This window comes from Euphorbia lathyris, chromosome 5 (assembly GCF_963576675.1).
Source record: "Euphorbia lathyris chromosome 5, ddEupLath1.1, whole genome shotgun sequence".
Classification (NCBI taxonomy): domain Eukaryota; kingdom Viridiplantae; phylum Streptophyta; class Magnoliopsida; order Malpighiales; family Euphorbiaceae; genus Euphorbia; species Euphorbia lathyris.
The window spans coordinates 2,203,138-2,217,435 of record NC_088914.1 but is presented as its reverse complement, the minus strand read 5'-3'; the positions used below and the strand labels follow the sequence as shown (position 1 = coordinate 2,217,435).

Genomic DNA, 14,298 nt, shown 5'->3' with positions numbered 1-14,298 from the left:
TCTAAACATTCACTTTCTCTCTCATCACCAAACAATACCTATATGACCTTAAAATTAAAAAATCGAAGAATTAATATTGCTTAGAATATCATCACGTCTTTGAATTTTTCAATTTGAGGTCGTCAATGCTCGTTTTAATTTTGAGATCATTGTTTCTAGTAAAACGAAAAAAAAAATTCAGTTATCTCATGATCACAAAAGAAAACCCAGTCACCGTTCGGACAATATTTTTTTTTACAGGTACCAATTTGAAAAAATGTGAAAACACATGAGTTTTTTAAACTTTACCCTAATATTATTTATATATTTATTACGTCATTCGGTTCCATTAATATAAATCATCCAGTCCGATCAAGTCACTCATTATCTAACTATAAATCCAATTTGATGTCTGTCCGATTGCGGTAACATTGATAAATTATCATAAAGTTAAATAGCCAATTGATTTTGGATAAATAATTTATTTAGTCCCCTACTTTTTTACCAAACACACTGTTTAGTCTCTCTATTTTGAAAAAATATATTATAAGATCCATATCTTTTGTCAATATTAACCATTTGATCCTTCTGTCTAGTTTTTTTTCGATTTTTAACCGAACATATCTTAGCTTTCAGGACAACCATAGTAGATACAAAATGATCATGTTAGTCTGTTATTTTTTGTGTGTCTGTTTATGCCAAATATAATGGTTAAAAATCTAAAATAAAATAGACAGAAGTATCAAAAAGTTAATAACAAAATATAGGAATCTTGTAATGTGTTTTTTCAAAATAGGAGAACTAAACACTGTATTAGATAAAAAAAATAGGGGACTAATAAATTATTTACCCATTGATTTACCCCGAAAATGGATGATTAAAAGTCGGAAACATTAAAATTTACATTTTTTTATCAAAGAATTCGTGGAAATAATACAAATTTTTCATGACGATTTTGTATTTTTCGTCACAAAAAAAACTGTACGATTTAGTATTTTTCGTCACTAAATTTTTTACGATTTTTCATATTTCAAAGTTTGGCCTAAATGGGTGCGGTATCCGCTCGGCCCATGGTGGGGGCGGATGCGGCATCCGACTCATGGGGGGCGGGCCGCATCCATTTAGACCAAATTTTGAAATTTTTTCTCAAATTTTTTTTTCCCAGTTTTGAAACTTTTTTATGCGGGTAAAATTGTCCAAATAAAAACGATGATAAATAATTTAGGACGATAAATAGCAAAAAAAAAAAAAAAAAAAAAAAAAAAAAAAAAAAACCTTGATTTTTTAAGCAAAAGTGGAAGGAAGAAAACAAAGTTTTCTTGGAAATGTCTCTGTATATTTTAAAGTACTTTTTCCAAGAACACACGGGTGCTCTCCTCTCATTTCTCCTATGAAAATCTCACTTTTCTTTTGAATTACTAATATTTATTATTTTTGTCTTTCTCTTTTGGTTATTGAGCTACAAGTAATTATATGATATTTGGGACCTGATAAATCCCCTGGTCCTGATGGGCTAAATCCAGGTTTCTTTCAACATTTTTGGGACCTGATTGGAACTGAGATTGTTAATGCTTGTAAAGGCTATCTGGATCGCAAAGAATTTCCACCGCATTTAAATGACACTATAATTGTCCTTATTCCCAAAGTTGACAGGCTTGAGGGTATGAAAGATTTTCGCCCTATCTCCCTTTGTAATGTGTTGTACAAACTGATTGCCAAGGTCCTAGCTAATAGGCTCAAACTTGTGCTACCTTCCTTGGTATCTGAGTCTCAATCTGCTTTTGTCCCTGGCAGGTCTATCTCTGACAGCATCATGGTGGCTTTTGAGTCATTACACTTTATGAAGAGAAAGAATAGGGGTAGAATTGGTGAGGTGGCTTTAAAATTGGATATTAGCAAGGCCTATGATAGGGTGGATTGGGCCTTCCTGAGACTTGTCATGGAAAAATTAGGCTTTCCTGAGATGTGGATTGAGTGGATTATGTTGTGTATCTCTACTGTGGAATACTCTGTGTCACTTAATGGTACGTTTGTGGGGCCAATTACACCTGGTAGGGGCCTGAGACAAGGTGACACTCTGTCGCCGTACCTATTTATTCTGTGTGCCGAAGTCTTATCTAAATTGATTACAAGGGCGGTGGAGGAGGGATCCCTCCATGGATGCCTTATCGCGAGGAATGCTCCTACTATCACACATTTGTTCTTTGCAGATGACAGCTTCCTTTTTTTCAGGGCCTCTATGGATGAGTGTAATAAAGTGGGGTTGATCCTATCTGAGTATGAGGCAGCATCTGGCCAGGCTATCAACCTGCAAAAATCAGGGATTTTCTTTAGTCCAAATGTAGGAATGGATCTGCGTAATGAGGTATGTAATTCTCTCCAGGTCTTTCATCCTCTAGATACTGGTCGCTACTTGGGTCTCCCCTCATTAATTGGGAAGTCTAAAGTGGCAATTTTCAGTTTTCTCAAAGATAGACTTAGGAAGAGGTTGAGTGCATGGACCTTTAGATTTCTTTCGGCGGCTGGTAAGGAAGTGCTAATTAAGGCAGTTGCGCAGGCCCTGCCAACTTTTTGTATGAGTGTCTTTAAACTGCCTAAATCCCTTTGTCTAGATTTGGAGAAGATAATGAATTCTTTTTGGTGGGGTATGAAACCAGGGGGTAGGAGATCGATTCATTGGCAGAGCTGGGACAGGCTCTGTAGGGATAAGAGAGAGGGTGGCTTGGGCTTTAGGAACCTCCAAAAATTCAACTTGGCCTTATTAGGCAAACAAGCCTGGAAGTTAGTGGTTAATCCAAATTCTTTAGTGGGAAGAATGTTCAAAGCTAAATATTTCCCTAGGGATCCCTTCTTTTCCTCCAAATTAGGCAATAATCCTAGTTTTGTTTGGGGGAGTGTTTGGAGAGCCATTGAGGTACTGAGACTGGGAGTTCGGTGGAGAATTGGGAATGGCAAGTCAATTTTTGTATGGAAAGACCCTTGGGTAAATACTACGGCTCCATTCAGGGCTCAGGGGGATGATATTATGCAGCAGGATGATACAAAAGTGGCTGATTTGTTCATTCCTGGTAGGAAGATGTGGGATAGAGGGAAGGTAGAAGAATTGTTGAATGAGGCAGATGCCAGAATTGTGTGTAGGATGGTATTGCCAACTAGAGAAGTTGAGGATGGACCAATGTGGAACTTTACCAAAAATGGCATGTATACTAGTAAATCAGGCTACAAAACTCTTTGTGAGGATTATGGTGGTGTGATCCAGGAGGAAGGGTGGAGTAGAATTTGGAAGATGCATGTCCCCCCAAAAGTTAGAATGTTTCTTTGGAAGTTGGCCTCGGGTTGCATGGCTACTAGACATAGACTGGCAGGGAGAGGGTTGTTAATCCCATTGCAATGTCCCTTCTGTCATTCTGATACTGAGCATGACCACCACCTCTTTGTGGATTGTGTATACGTCCAGGAATGTTGGAACCTATCTGGGATCAATACGGATTTATTCCAACCTGATTATCTAACGGGTTCTATTTTGCAGGTCCTCTTGTCCAATGATGCAGACACAATAACCAAGATGGCCATGACATTGTGGGTTATTTGGAATCAAAGGAATCAGATAGTCTGGGAGAGTAAAGTCCAACTTTCAGAAACGGCGATCTCTCTTGCGAAGCACTATCTTGCTGTGTGGCACCAGGCCCAGCTGAAGAATCTGCCGATTGCGGCCAGTCATCCGCCTATGATCTCAACGGCAAACGCTGATGACCCCATTGCACAGCACCGTCCGATCCTAGGTCCTCAGGCAGTTGGCCAGGCCTTTGCCTGCACCCCTACGCAGAATCGGCCACCTCCTACCGTCACCAACAATGCAACCGTAAATGCCAGCATGGTTCCATATCACCACGCGCACACACCGCGACAAATGGCGGCACAGGTACGAGACACTAGTTGGTCTTGCCCCCCTCTTGGCTTTGTCAAATGCAATTGTGACGCAGCTACCTTTAAAGCTGAGGCCCGGAGTGGGGTGGGAGCTTTGCTTAGATCCTCTGATGGTTCTTTTATGGCTTGCCGTAGTCGCCTAATCCCAATTGTTGAAGATATCAGGGAAGTTGAAGCGTTAGCCCTTCGGGATGCAATGCATTGGTGCATTTATCTTAATTGTATTAATGTGTTGTTTGAGAGTGACTCCTTGATTGTGGTTAATAGTGTCAATTCGTCTGATCCAGACTTGTCAGTTTATGGATCAATTATTCAGGATTGTAAGTCTTTGTTAAATTGTCGACACGATTACAAAGTGTCTTTCTCCCCACGCCTAGCGAACAAGGGAGCTCATGTCGTTGCACGACATGCCTTGTCTAATGCTAGCGAGTTTGTGTCATTTTCTGCCCCGGTTTGGTTGCAGGAGTCTATTGTTGCTGATTTGTTTTAAGGAATGAATTTCATCTTTGTTTCAAAAAAAAAAAAAAAAAGTATATGATATTATATATCTAAGTTTTATAATATTTATTAAAATTTTAATTCTATACTATAATATATACTACTTCTGCCTATCTTCAACTACAAGACAAATGCATATTCTAGGTAGGAGATGGGACAAAACTTAATTAATGAGCTTAATTTATAGTTTACTTACACTATTTTGTGCATAATGTTTTGATTTTGCTTTAGATTTTGGAGTTTGTTAATTATAATTGACGGTTTAACTAATTCATTTATTTATGGAATAATGATATTGTTTGGCAAATGGCTGTTAGCTGATTTAATTAGTTGGTTTGATATGGTTGCTAATAGTTATTTATATAAAGGGTAAATAATTTATTAGTCCCTTAGCTTTTACTTAACATACTGTTTAGTCCCCCTATTTTGAAAAACACATTTTAAGGTCTCTATCTTTTACCAATATTAACCCTGTGGTCCTTTTATCTATTTTTTTTATATTTTTAACCGAACATATCTTAGCTTTTAGGACAACCACAGTACAATACAAGTTGACCATATTACTCTGTTATTTTATATATGTCTATTTATGCTAAAATATAACGGTTACAAGTCTAAAAAAATTAGACAAAAGGACCAAAGGGTTAATATTGGTAAAAGATATGGACTTTAAAATGTGTTTTTCAAAATAGAAGGACTAAACAGTGTGTTAGGTAAAAACCATGGGACTAATAAATTATTTACCCTTATATAAATGACAAATAAAAATAGGGTAATTAATTTATTAGTCCCTATATTTTGACAAAACACACTGTTTAGTCCCTGTATTTTCAAAAACACATGGTAAGGTCCCTAACCTTTTTTTCAGTGAGCTGTTTAGTCCTTTCGTCTGTTTGTTAAATTTTTTACCGTTTATGACTTCGGAAATGATTAAATTACCCTTTACTATTTACCTTCAAACTTCAGAAGAGGAAATCCAATTTAGAAGAAGAAGCTATTTGTATGGAGAACAAGAAAAAGAACAGACCCAATGCTTATGAATTTGAACGATTAAGAAGAAAATCAAGAAAAAAAAACACTCAAAGTTGATTTCAGATGCATTAGAGTTTAAAGGAAAGGAAAATAAAGAAAAACAAGAACACAAATATAAATTGACTAACAGAATCTTCATGAGAGCCTAACAGCAGGGACTAAACAGTTCATCGAGAAAAACGTTAGGGACTAAACAGTTCACCGAAAAAAACGTTAGAGACTTTACCGTGTGTTTTTTTAAAATACAGGGACTAAACAGTATATTTTATCAAAATATAGGGACTAATAAATTAATTACCTATAAAAATATGATAAAGCCTTTATTTGAGATTAAATGGTAGTAATTATGGTAGTAACAAATGTTGCTTAAATAATTATGATAATATTATCAATCTTTGACACCCTTACATTTTCCTTTTTTAATATAAAAAAATGATTTAGTCGTCTACAATTGGTGGAATTTTATAGCAATATTTATTATTAAAATAAATTATGTATAAAATAATGATTTATGAGATCATAGTGATAACTTTTAGAGGTTTTTAATATTGGGGTATTTTTTTTAAGTTGTTAAAGGTGATGTGGATGAGAGAGAAAATAAAATAATATATTTTGAGATTATGTGTTAAGTTTTGGCAACTTTGAAGGGTGCTTGTATTGGGGATGCTCTTAGAGGTTTGACTAGTCAAAACCTCTAAAGTGGCTCAAACCTCTAATTTTATACCAATTTTTTTTTTTATCAAACAGGAACAATGTATCAAAATAGGCCTATGATTTTTGGGGAAGTATCAATTTAGGCTCTACGTATAAAATAGCACCAATATAGACTTAGCGTTTAAAAAAGAGTACCAATTTAGGATTCGATAACAGAACGTGACACGTCAGCATATTACTCCGTTAAGTTCTATCAATTATACGTGAAGAGAAAAATCAGAACTTAACGGAGTAATATAAATGGCGTATTACATTTTGTTTTTTTTTTTGAAGGTAAATTTCATTAATGCGCCAAAGAACGGCAAACGTTCAACACAGAAACGGAAATAAAACCTGATAATTCATCAAAAAAAGTTAGACTAGCATGATGGTTAGCTGCCCAAGCTAAAGCATGGGCAAAGCTGTTTGCTTGTCTTCTAATAAAGCGGATGGTAAACCCACTGTTTAGGAGTAAGGCTGACCGGCATTGGGATACAATGTCCCCAAACTCAGATAAATCTTCTCGGTTAGAATGTATTGCGTTAACAGTTTCCAGCGAGTCTATCTCGAATACTACCAAATTAATCCCCAGATCATGAACCCACTTCACTGCGTTTAACAAGGAGTTCATATTAGTGTTATCGAGGTCTAAATTAATCTTATTTTTTAAACGTTAAGTATATATTAGTGTTATTTTATACATGGAGTTCATATTAGAGTTCATATTAATATTTTTCTAAAAACCTTAGGCTATTTTGGTGGCTTATCCTTTATTTTTTTAATTATGAGCTTAAAATTTTAAGGTTTTGAATATTTTTTTTTAACATGGCATCATAAATGTTAATCATTAAAGACTAAGGGCCCGTTTGTTTTACCTATTGTTTGCTGTTGCTGTTTGCTGTTTGTTGTTACGGTTTGCTGTTTGCTGTTGCCGTTTGCTGTTACATTTTGCTGTTTGCTGTTGGAAAAAAAACTGTTTTTCCAAAAAGCAGAAATTCTCTACTTTTGTAAAATGTTGTTTTTCAGGTGTGAAAGGCAAAAAAGAGGTCACTAACCAAACACCTAAAATTCTCCCTTTCGAAATGAAAAGGCAAACAAAAGCATAAAAATGAGCAACCAAACGCACCCTAAATTAGGCAGTTTAAAACTTATTTTAATAATTAGGATAAGGTTAGCCTGACATTTTATGAAAAGTGCTGCTTTAGCTCTAATATATAAATGGTATAAATTTAATCCTAATATTTTTTTAAGGAAGATCAATTTTAGTCATACATTATTAAAAAATTGAAAAAAATGGTTCGACTATTATATAACTAGCACATCAAAACAAGTTTATCAATAAATTGAAACAATTTCATACATTTGTTTTTTTTTTTTTTTGTTATTTGTAACTATATTAGTAGCAGAGTAAATATTGTAGACATTTTGATAAATAAAAATTGTGATTAATTTATATGTAGCGGGTTTAGTTGTTAGCATTTTAGCAATTTCTTTTTTTTTTTGTAATTGTGTTACTAGTACACTAATTGATGTTTGGAATGTCTGAAGTGACAATTAAATAACAATAAAACCAGTCTATCGTAAGATCAAAAAATAAAATCAGTCTATCGATCTTGCTTGGAAACGTTAAGGTTAACTTTGCACAATTTCGTACGTTAAGGTTAAATCTACACATTCCTTAAATATTAGTGTTAAATTTAGTCTTCATCCTTTAACCATTAGTAAGTTGGGTTGGTGTGAGTCTAGCTGCAGAAACTCTCATCTTTTTCATTCAGGTTTTGAGTTTTTGTTCCGCTTTTATTCGGAGGATAAACCTTCTTTGCTTTGTTTTGCTTTTTCATTATTAAATAACTTTTGATTGATCTACGTACTATGGTAGATTTGGTAGTTTCTTTTTTATTTAGTTTATTTTTTGTTCTTTCTCCCTTATGAGTAGTTGTGATATGTCTCCCTATATGAATATTATCATGTTTTCTTTCATGAAAAAACAGAATGAGTTCTTATATTAAGCACTCGGTCTTCCGTGTCACTTGGAGGACCCCAAATTCACATTTGGACACGTGTATTGTGATCCAGTTTAATAATTAAAATAGTGTGGCATCGTATAATATGTGAGGGTCCATGTAACCATGTTACACATGCTAAAATATGTATGGAAGATCTTCCATTTGACATAAAGAACCGGGTGCTTTTAATAATTTTCTAAACATAAGAGTTTTTCTATCATCACATAGATCTAGTTTATTGAAAAATCATGAAGTCATTCTTGGAAAAAAAAATATAAAATCGATTCTGGGTGGAGTGTGTATTTCTCGTCATTTGTCAAAAACAGTTTCAAACATCGTGAATTATTATTCTGATGTAGATTGAAATCGACTGGAGGTTTTAATCGTAAACCAACAAAGAATACAAACTTCTCTAGCTCAAACTAGAAGGTTGAGTAAACCCAAGGATTGATAATCCAAGCTCCAATGGAGGCTCTTTAGTGTTAATTCAAAAAAAGTCCCTAAACATTACAAAGGAGAGAGTTTAAATACTCTCCAAAATAACAAGAGAAAAGACTAAAACCCCATGAATAGGATTTTGAGCAAACCATGAGTAGAAGGGTAGGATGGGAAAGGAAAGAGTCCATAGTAGTTTAGTAATAAAGGGTTGGTAGTAAAACAGTAAATAAAACCAACAATAATGGTCCCCTTTTGGTAAGAACTTGGAGGAGAAGTATCCTTCCAGCAGAGTACGCCCCGCGCCCCACGAATTACGCCCCGCGTATTTGAGTCTCTAAACTTGGGGACACCTGATGATGCTCCTTACGCGTGGCGTCTTCGGGACTACGCCCCTCGTAGTTGAGCTCCTGAATTTTGGGGTTCCGTAGGTTGGGCTTTATGCGTGGCGCCTCCGGAGTTACGCTCCGCGTAGTCGAGCTCCTGAACTTGGTGTCTTTGTGGGTTGGAATCTACGCGTGGCGTCCTAGGCATACGCCCCGCGTATTTGACCTCCTGAGGTGATTCTCGTTCGAAGTTGTTACCTGCACCCCGCGTACTAGTCGGGACGCCCCGCGTCCCTGAGCTCCTTGACACTCCTTCAGAAACGGGGATCACCACGCTTCGCGTCTTGCTAGGCACGCCCCGCGTGCTCTGTTGGTTATCTTGGTTCTCGCCTTCCTTCGGTGGATTCTCCCGTGTTCCGCCTCGTAGCTCCGGGCTCGGGCTTGGATGAAGGATGCCCTCATCATTCTCCCCTTCTTTGAAAGAGTCTGACTCCGTCTCGGGTACCTTAGTTGGCAGCGATCCATCCGGCTTCCACAAGCTCAAATCCTGCACATTAAAAGAAGAAGACATTTTCCCAAGCCAATTGGGAAGGGTTAGTTGGTACGTATTGGCACTAATTTTCTTCGTGATCCGGTAGGGACCATACTTCCTTGGCCTCAACTTGCTACTTGGGGCATGTATAAGTCGTTCTTTCCCCAAGTACACCATCACCTCATCCCCAACCTCAAATTGTATATCCTTTCGGTGCTCATCCACATTGGTTTTGACCCGACTATTTTTCTCCTCAATGCTATGTCGGACTTCTTGGTGCATTCTATGATAGTCGTTGGCCAAGTTGTGTGCGTCTACACTCTTCTTCTCCCCCTTGGGAACTGTTAAGCCCAAAATATACCTAAAATATCATTAACATTTACATCATTTTTATTACAAATTCGTGTTATTTATATCTGTTTAGATTACTTTTACTCTCGAATATCTTTCTTTCTTGCAAGGTACCTAAATATTTGGTAAAATCCAAATAGGAACGAAAAAGGATCTAAAACAGAAGAAAAACCCTACAAAAGGAGTCAAAGACGACGTAAATCGAAAGCGCCAAGTCGAAGACACGAATGAAAGCTAAGAAGTGAGAAAAATCACCGGGCCGCGACAGTGGATCCTCAACCCGCGGCCGCGACACGCGTGGTATAGCTATTTCTCCCCTTCGTCCGAAGCTCAACTCAATGCTACGTCATTCACGGCCGCGGATTACCATCCTCGGTAAGTGCAGAAAATTTACAAAGAGCATTTAACACATGCTGAAAATCCAAGAAACGCGTTCGTTCAAGTGGATAAAGACGTCCTTTCACAACGGACACAACTCTTAACCAACGGATACATCACTTCAAACACAACCCTTCAACATCTATAAATAAAGAGTTGATGTTGAGAAAAAGGGCAGTGAAATGTTATAATATAGATATAGAATCAGAGCGTAGAATTTATGTCGAAGTTCTAAGTAAACACATTTCGAGAGTTAGAAATTAGATTCTGTACAAAACAAGATGAGGTACACATATTGTTTATAGTTTAATTACAACTCAGTAGCGTTTAGACATTGTTCCAGTTTTAGTTTGCATCATGGTAGTGGCCGACCGAATCCCTATTACGAAGTTACAGCGAGAAGATTGAGTAGAGTGTTCGCCCCTGAGCCTGACAACCTCTTAGGAAACCCAAGGAAGCGGAACCGATCAAGCCCTTCACTTGCACGCCCTCGAAGAACTCGATGCTCCTTGTTCTCTGTAAACTTGTATCAATTTATATTTCATCTAATAAAGTCCGTTCTATTCGACAAATCGTTATGCAGCACTTATGGTAACCAATCCAATATAAGTGAGGCTAGTGTTTTCATTAATATGCACTTGAATTCAAAATCATTACAAGGAAACTTTGTTGAACACTTAGGCAAATTATCATCTCGAAAGAGTTTTAATTTGAGTAAGGGCAACTATCCCGAAAGGGTTTTGTCGCGTTCAAAGCCAATTAATTAGAGGTTCCGTCATTTATTTCATCATTATAATTGATACAAAGTTTAAGTTGTTTTCTTTGCTTAATGCAAATGAATAAATTCATTCGTTTTTCTAAAAAGTTCTAAATATTCCTGTTTTGTAAAATTCATCCTTAAAATCAGAAGACCTTTCTAACAATCGATTTATTCTAAATATAAAATTTTATTCCAGCATTTTCAAATACTCAAAGTTCACAAATTCAATTAAACAAATTTCCTAAATTCAATTAAACCAATTTTCACTTTTCATTTACATTTAATAGTAAATCTAACTAGTTCGAAATTAACAGATTCAAAAAATAAGTTTTTTCGTTAAAAAACGTATCCCTGTGGGATCGATATTTTTATTACTACAAGCGAAACCGTGCACTTGCGGAAATCGCTCAACAAGTTTTTGGCGCCGTTGCCGGGGAAACGCCAAAATTTTTGACAAAATTTTTATTTTTCGTATTTTATTTTCGAATATAGGTTTATACATTATTTTTATACAATTTTTATATTTTATTTATTTTCAGTTATATAACATACTTGTTTTCAATTTTGTTTTGAAGGTAGTTTGGCTCGTGTAACAATTTCAAGTTCATGCGCAGTTTGCGAAATTCGGGCACGCCACCAGACCCTTTTGATCCAGAAATTGAAAGAACACTTAAGAAAAACAAGAAAAACAACAAAAACAAAGACAAAACACCCTTAAAAACCAAAGTAGACCAGCCAGAGATTATGGCCGATCCACCGACACTTATGGATTATGCTAGGCCAGGAATGACCGGTGTAACTAATAGTGTAGTTAGACCCCGTATAAATGCAAATCAATTTGAAATTAAGCCTGCTTTGCTTAATATGTTGCAAAACAACGTAACGTTTTATGGACTACCTAACGAAAACCCTAATGCACATTTGACAAATTTCTTAGAAATTTGTGACACTTTTAAAATTACTGATGTAACAGCCGAAGCAATCAAACTTCGCCTCTTTCCTTTCACTTTGAAGGATAAGGCAAAAATTTGGTTAACTTCTATGCCTGCTGCAACATTTGAAACTTGGGACCAATTAGCCCAAGCATTTTTACAAAAATATTTTCCCTTAGCAAAAACCGCAAGAGTCATCAAAGAGTTGACATCTTTTACACAAAATGATAATGAAACTCTTTATGAAGCTTGGGAACGTTTTAAAGAACTTCAACGTTTATGCCCACACCACCAACTGCCAGATGCACTTTTAATGCAGACATTCTATAATGGATTAAATCCTACAACTAGAGGTTCATTAGATGCTATGTCTGGAGGGTTATTTATGAAGAAGACGTCCGCCCAAGCAAGAGAACTTTTGGAAGAAATGGCAATCAACAGCAGTATGTGGCCCGCCGAGCGTGGCTATATACCGACGGCGAAACCATCATCCTCAGGTACATCATCGGTTAAAGGTATAATGAATCTTGATCCTGTAGCAATGTTACAAGCCCAATTTTCTGCCTTATCGCACAAAATTGATAAATTTATGGCACCATGCGATCCTAATGATCCAATCCAGAGAGACATTGATTACGAAGGTATGAATGAGATAGAACAGGTAAATTTTGTCCAAGGACAAAACCAAACTACTAATCCTTATTCTAATACTTATAATCCTGGATGGAGAACTCATCCTAACTTTAACTGGAAAGATGGTAATAATAATAATAATGCAAATGCAAATCAATATCGGATAAATAATTATCAAAATCAAACAAGAGATACGATTAGCACTTTATCTTCAAAAATCGACAAATTTATTGATGCTATGAATGGAAAGGTAAGTAATCAAGACGATGGTTTTAAACGGATCGAAAATAAATTCGATCAGCTTATCAAAAACCAATCATCTAGCATCCATAATTTGGAGGTTCAAATTGGACAACTTGCTAAATCAATTCCATCTCGCAAAGAGGGAAGTCTTCCCAGCCAAATGGAAGAAAATCCGAAAGAGCATTTTAAGGCTATCACTCTTCGCTCAGGAAAAAACTACATAGGTCCGGAAATGCCCGAAAATTCAACTTTACCTGGAAATGATTTACCAAAATCCAAAGAAGATACATTAAAACAAAAAGATACGCCAATTGACTCTAATCCAAAACCTTTTGTACCAAAACCACCTTTTCCACACAGGGTCCGAAATAAGGACCATGATAAACAACTTTTATCATTTTTAGATAAACTTAAAAATTTGCATATAAATTTAACATTCATGGATGCAATTACGCAAATTCCTAACTATGGAAAATTCTTGAAGATTTAATCTCAAAAAAGATTAGTTGGGAAGGAATTTCATCTATTTCACTTTCTGAAGAATGTAGTTCGATAGTATCAAGCAAATTACCTACTAAACTCAAAGATCCCGGATGCTTTACCATTCCGTGTACATTGGGAAATATGGAATTCCCAAGTTGTCTTTGTGATTTAGGAGCTAGTATAAACTTGATGCCATTGTCTATTTTTGAGAAATTAGGTTTAGAAGAAGACATCAAGCGTACCAATATGGTTTTGCAATTAGCGGATCAATCCACTAAAAGACCATATGGTATAATTAAAGACGTTTTGGTGAAAGTTGACAAATTTATTTTTCCTACTGACTTTGTTATCTTAGATTTTGCTTATGATGCTAATTGTCCGCTAATCTTTGGTCGACCATTCATGAACACGGGACGTGCTCTAGTTGATGTGTCGGAAGGAAAAGTAGTTTTAAGAATAGGTGACGATAAGATCGAGTTCGATATGAATCAAGCAATGAAATATCCTATGGAGGATTTCGCTTGTATGAAGCTTGATTTAGTTGAAGAATGTGTTAATGAAATTGTTCAAAGAGAAGAAATAATAGAACCTATAATGGGTGAAGAATTAGAAGATAAGGACCCAGAGCCTTTGATTCGAGAAGATGGACCAGTTCCGCCTTCAGTAGTAGTTCCACCTAAATTAGAACTTAAAGAATTACCAAACCATTTGAGGTACAACAAAGAATATTGGGCTATTAAGGAACTTAACTTCGATTTACAACAAGCAGGTAAGCTTAAGTCCAGATGGATCGGACCGTATTTAGTCGTCAAAACATTCGACTATGGTTCTTTGGAACTTGAGGAAATCAACGGTAATCATTTTAAAGTTAACGGTAATCGATGTAAAATTTATTACGAAAATATTTCCGAAATAGGAACTAATTTCGTAACAAGATTTCCTGACATATAAATCATTTCATTTTTCTAATAGTTAGTTTTTATTATTTATTATTTTTATTTTTGTTTTGTTTAGATTATATCATTTTATATTAGAATTTTAGATATAGAAAAATATATACAAGTCATGATTTTAATTAATTTTTAGGAAT

At 35.8% G+C, this 14,298-nt stretch overlaps 1 non-coding gene across 1 annotated transcript; it reads right to left on the bottom strand.

The window, feature by feature from the left end:
- Positions 1-12,039: 12,039 nt before the first annotated feature.
- LOC136231516 (small nucleolar RNA R71) lies at positions 12,040-12,146 on the bottom strand. The gene has a single exon (XR_010689891.1). It is a non-coding gene; the product is annotated as a small nucleolar RNA R71 (small nucleolar RNA).
- Positions 12,147-14,298: the final 2,152 nt, after the last annotated feature.